Below are 6,292 nucleotides of genomic sequence, written 5' to 3'. Positions count from 1 at the left end.
TACTCTGTTTCCTCTGTCTTATAGGTCTCATTGCAAAGCTACGTGCTCGGGGATCGTCGACAACTAGTCACACTATCACTATCCTTTGCTTATTCTTGTTATGTTTAGAATTATTTTATGGCATGTATAGAATAGAATAGTGGCGGAGAATATTTTTGGTTAATGTATATAAGCCATGCGAAAATGGCATCTTTTGAATGTTTACTTAGAAGTTTAAATTTTATCCTCAGGCGTGCTTAGTACTTATTTAAATGAATGATCTTTATTTCAAGAAAAAGTTCAAAATTTTCTTTGTTCGACATGAGTTACAAGTCGGTAATGCCCTTACCTATTCGGCGACGATTCTGGGATAGGGGTGTTACACCACAATTTGGGCCTAGAAGTTTTGGGCCTTGAGCATGGGAGCGGTTGAAGGCGACTTATAATATTACATTGTGCGTGAAAATTTCGTTAATGAAGGCTTGTTTTAGTGGTTAAGTGTATTGAGAAGTGTTGGAGAAGTCACGGTTCAAACACGGACTCTAGCAAAAATTTTGGTTTAAGGTGAATCAACCACAGGTGTAGTAGGTAGGCCTTAAGAATATTGTTGGAGAAATTGTGACACAAAAAGCCTTGTGGCTTAGTGGCAAGTAGCGTGTAGAGCATCTAAGGGAGGCATGGGTTGAATCCCATGGCAAGCAAAAGCATTTATTTTGTTAACGAGGGGCGGCAAGAGTTGGTGTTGAATTTAAACTCGATGATGGAGGATCCCACATCGGAAGCTAACATAAGAGTGGATCTGGTGGCTTTAAATATGGAGAACCATGAGGAGAGTAAAGGTACCTTTCTTGGCTGATCCCTTTCGCTCTATGGCGTGCTCGTTTGGGTTGGGCGTCGGCTAAGAGTGCTCGGAGCGTGGATTAACTCCAGTCTCCAATGAGGTGTATATTTTCTCGCTACTCTAGCTGTAGGATGGCTACTTGGACGCGAAAGTGAAAGGGGTCATGTGGGCCCAATGGGCCTACGAGCCCAATTGGATAAGTTGTTTGATTGTGTAGTAAATATTGGATTAGGCTAGGTGAATCTCATATCGTGGCTAGATTTGGGCTAAAAGGGCCACATGGCGTGTGGGCCCATTTGGTAGAGAAGAACTTTAGGCCCATTCGTATTGTTATCCCTGTTTAGAATACTTTAGTTTACCAAATTACTGAAATATCCTCAGTTGTAAAATTACAAAAGTACCCTCGATTTACAAAATTACCATTTTACCCTCGATTTACAAAATTACTGTTTTACCCTCGATTTACAAAATTACTCTTTTATCCTCGATTTACAGAGTTACTATTTTACCCTTGAATTACAAAATTATTAATTTACCCTCGATTTATAGAATTACCGTTTTACCCTCGATTTGTAAAATTACTATTTTACCCTCGATTTACAGAATTACCGTTTTACCCTCAGTTTATAGAATTACTTTTTTACCCTCGATTTACAGAATTACCGTTTTACCCTCAGTTTACAGAATTACCGTTTTACCCTCGATTTACAGAATTATCGTTTTACCCTCAATTTATAGAATTACTATTTTACCCTCGATTTATAGAATTACCGTTTTACCCTCGATTTATAAAATTATCGTTTTACCCTCGATTTACAGAATTCTTGTTTTACCCTCAATTTACGAATTACTATTTTACCCTCGATTCTGAATTACTGTTTTACCTCGGTTTACGAAATTCCGTTTTACCCTCGATTTACGAAATTACTGCTTTTACCTCGATTTGTAAAATTATCGTTTTACCCTTGATTTACAGAATTACTGGTTTACCCTAAGTTTACAAAATTATCGTTTTACCCTTGATTTACAAAATTACCGTTTTACCCTCGATTGTGAAATTACTGAAATACCCCTATAGGGTAGAATTACCAAAACACCCCTAGTTTGTAAAATTACCAAAATACCCTTGTAGGGTAGAATTACTAAAATACCCTAGTAAGGTAGAATTACCGAATACCCCTGTAGGGTAGAATTACCGAAATACCCTTGTAGGGTAGAAATACCAAAATACCCTTGTAGGGTAGAATTACCGAGATACCCTTGTGGGGTAAAATTGTCATTTTGCCCTTAGGGTGTTAAATGACTGTTTTGCCCTTGTGAGCAAGTGACTGACTTGGACTGTGGGTTGTGGTTGATTGTGAATATATGTTGGTGATATGAATGATTTGGTTGTGATTGTTTGATTCAAATATGGACATGATATTACGATTACGTATGTTGTATGCGATGACATGTATATCATTGCATGGGATATGGGTTATATTGATGGAGGAAGCGTTACGCGACCTCTTTGCAATCCGGTAACCGCCACATATATCTGATACGTGATTTCGTCACAATATCTGGCAGCCTCGCTACAATCTGGTGGCTTCGCCACATATATCTGTTCTAGTGACTTCGTCACAATATCTGGCAACCTCGCTGCAATTTCTGTGGTGTGTAGCGGTTGGGTAGGTCGAGTAGTCTCCCCACATGGTGTAAGGTTGGTACGGGGTGTATCTGTTGGATTGGGTTGGGATTACATTCACATTCTAATTCGATTACATTACGATCTGATTACGATTACATTACCTAATTCGATTACGGTTACGATTTTGATTACGTCACTTGATTCGATTCGATTACGATTCTAGTTATGATAATGTTTCTTATTACGTAATGGGTTAAAGCCCATCGATCTTCGTCTGTTATAGTGGGCTAAGGCCCAATTGATCTGACTGTAAATACTGGTGGGCGGACTTTTAATTCTTTTATATGACTGACTGTTCCTGTTTATAATAGGGGATTTCACACTGAGTTTTCGTAAACTCACCCCGTTTATTAACCTTTCAAGTAATTTCCAGACTTAGAAGGATAAGAGCTGCGAGGGGCTCGGAGGAAGCCACACACACTATTTATGTCACAATTTTAATTATTACTTTTAAATGTTTTATATGGGTTGTAGTAAAGCCGTTGCAATTTTTTGGATTTCAAATTTGGAATTTTATTTATTGTTCTTATAATTGCTAGTATTAGAACACGGTTTTCCAAAGCAACTACTGTTGTTCAAAACATCACGTAACCGCAATTGTTTTTAAATTAAGCTTCCATAGCGCCGAGATTTTTTACAAAGTTGTTAAGAATGGTATTTAGCTGAGGTTTTCTAACAAGGTTTAAAAAGGATACAAGTTTTTAATTATTAAGAAGGGTTTTTAATGGAAACATGGTTTTCGAAAAACACTTCAATGTGACACGCTAGATTCGAGCCAAACTTCTAGGCCGGGTTTGGGGTGTTACAAATTCGGTCCATGAACCTTCAAAACATGAACATTAAATAGCCCCTACTTGCATGAACGTCTCCAGTACATGTACTCCCTTAAATGCCGTCCATTGAACCTCAATTCTACATGCACCTCTTCATACATTGCACCAAGCCCTACATGAACTTGCATTAATTTCCTTCCATGCATGCATGTGTACCGTCCAAAGGGATTGGATCTTCTAGATACATTCATGCATGAATCTTCATCATTCATGTAACCGAATGTGCATTTGAACCCAAGCATTCATGTATTTTGTGCATTCATGTATTTGGCAAATACATGAACTTGTAAACACCTTGAATCGGTCATACATGCACCTAATTAAATGTTGTTCATTCATGCATGTGGGATGTCCAAAAGAGATGTTTCTTCAAGCATTCATTGCACCGTCCATGAGCATTGTACCTACAAGAAATAAAACAATTCACATGTGAACACACATAAATTCAGCACAATGTGAACACATTTAAGTTATGTGATATCTATGACATATTAATAACAAATATTAATATAAGACAAGTTTAATGCTTAAATAAATATGTGCAAATTTTATTTAATGCATTAAAGACAAAACCGAGTTAAACTAAAATGAGCTAAGCTTTAGCTCGTGAGCTAAAGTTGAGCTGAGATTAAACTCCTAAGCTGAAGCTGAGCTAAGGTTTAGCTCGTGAGCTGAATATGAGCTAGAAGTGAGCTCGGTTTAGCTCAGGCAAGTTGGATTGAGCTAGAATAAGCTAGATTTGAGCTAGACGGAGCTCGTGGAGCTGGAAACGAGCTTGGATCAGCTTGCCAACATGTCAATGCTCGGCTTGACAAGCTTGTTTGATGAAGTTCGCGGGGCGTGCTCGTATCACTCGGTGTTCTGGAAACGAGTTTCTGACACCTAAATAAACTTTGAAAGCATCTCTTCAAGGTTCTTTTTCTTTTCCTGTTGATAGGGTGGTTGTGGTCTTTGATTTCCTTGCTCCACGAGAAATTAGGGTGGTTCCTTTAACCTGCATTGTAAGTGTTACTATATGGATTGTTTTGAGGTCGAGGATTATTACCCATGTAGTTTAATTGCTCGTTATCCATGTTGTGGCCATAAGGCTGGTATTCCAGATGGCTTGTTCCACTTCCACTTGCTTCGCACTGCATTACTGGGTGAACCTGTGAAGAACTAAGAAAACCATTAATCATTTTATTTAAGAGTTCTACCTGATTAGAGAGCATGGTGACCGAATCGACGTTATAAACGCCAGCTGTTTTCATTGGCTTTGTCCTCATGACTTGCCACTGATAGTTATTCAGTGACATCTCCTCTATAAACTCATAGGCATCTTCAGGTGTTTTATTATTGATGGTTCCGCCAGCAGCTGCGTTAACCATTTGTCGAGTCGAAGGATTCAGGCCATTATGGAACGTTTGAACCTATAGCCAAAGCGGTAACCCATGGTGAGGGCACATTCTCAAAAGGTCCTTGTATCTCTCTCATGCATCGTAGAGTGTTTCTAAATCCATCTGCACAAAAGAAGAGATATCATTACGTAATTTAACCATTTTAGCCGGTGGAAAATATTTTAGTAAAAATTTTTTGGTCATTTGTTCCCAAGTAGTAATTGACCCTTGTGGTAACGAGTTCAACCACTGTTTAGCTTTATTCCTCAATGAAATAGGAATAACCGAATACGAATGGCATCATCAGAGAAACCATTAATTTTAAATGTATCACATAGTTCTAAGAAGTTGCCTAAATGAGCGTTGGGATCCTCATCCTGCAAACCATCAAACTGAACAAATTGCTGTATCATTTAAATAGTGTTAGGTTTTAATTCAAAAGTATTTGCAGCTACAACAGGTCTAACTATTTTTGATTCAGTTCCTGTTAAAGAAGGTTTAGCATAATCATACATAGTCGTGGGCGCGGATTTTGATTAACTTAGTAATTGCGGAGGTAGTGATTACCTTGGTTTTCACCATCTCTTGATTGGGGGTTGAGTATCGTCTTCTTGCTCGTTCTCTGTGTATCTTAAGCTTCGCCTTATTTCTCTTTGATTTCTGCGAACTGTGTGATCGATTTCTTTATCAAAATGTAATGGTCTTGACGGATTTCTTCTAGTCATAAACTATAAAAACCTACCAAGAGAAGGAAAAAGTAAATTAATAAATAATAATAATAAATTAAAGTGCACAAAAATAAATGGCTAAAGTAATAAAAATTGAGTGTTCCTAATATTTCAGTTCCCCGGCAACGGCGCCAAAAACTTGATCGCGTGATTTCGTGATAGGTTTTAAATATTTATAATTACTCATTCTTGAACTAACTATTATCGCAATGTAGGCAAGTTTACCTATCGAACAGTAGTATAGTTTTAGCAAGACCGGATTGTCGAACCCAAAGGAACTAAAAGTACTAGTAATGACTGTCTTTTTATTATCTAGCCTAAGAATAAAAAGGTTTTTGTTTTAACTAACTAATTATCTAAACTAAGAATGCACAGAGAATGGAATTGGGGAATTTCTTTTGGAAAAATCGATTGAATGAAGACAATACCTAAGGAAAAATCCACCTAGACTATACTTGTTATTCTGGCTTCGAATCAGGCGATTATTCATTTTACTTGTTCCGTAGAGATCCCTATGTTATGTTATTATCCTTATTCAAGACTAATAACGTCTAATCCCTGGATTGAATAACCGAGACTTTTCTCTAATTAACACTCTAGGGTTGCATTAACTCGATCTAGGGATCCCCTTATTAGGTTTCACCCTAATCCGGCAAAATCTTGTCACCCTATGTCTAGGCGCGCAATCAACTCCGCTTAATTATGACAAATGTACTCTTAAACAGGGTCTATTCCTCCTCTAAATAAGAGCTTATCTTGTATCGGTATCCTGGGATATCAAAACAAGAATTAGGAACACATAATTAAGAACAAGTCAAATATTTATCATACAATTTAGAAAATAA

The 6,292-nt window shown here is 37.5% G+C and overlaps 1 non-coding gene across 1 annotated transcript; it reads left to right on the top strand.

Moving 5' to 3' along the window:
• The first annotated feature begins 4,768 nt into the window (after positions 1–4,768).
• LOC128291242 (small nucleolar RNA R71) lies at positions 4,769–4,875 on the top strand. Its single transcript, XR_008281018.1, has one exon. It is a non-coding gene; the product is annotated as a small nucleolar RNA R71 (small nucleolar RNA).
• The last annotated feature ends 1,417 nt before the right edge of the window (positions 4,876–6,292 follow it).

The sequence above is a fragment of the Gossypium arboreum genome, chromosome 3 (assembly GCF_025698485.1).
Source record: "Gossypium arboreum isolate Shixiya-1 chromosome 3, ASM2569848v2, whole genome shotgun sequence".
NCBI classification, from domain to species: Eukaryota; Viridiplantae; Streptophyta; class Magnoliopsida; order Malvales; family Malvaceae; genus Gossypium; species Gossypium arboreum.
The sequence above is the reverse complement of the archived record's forward strand: the minus strand, read 5'-3'. Positions and strand labels throughout refer to the sequence as shown.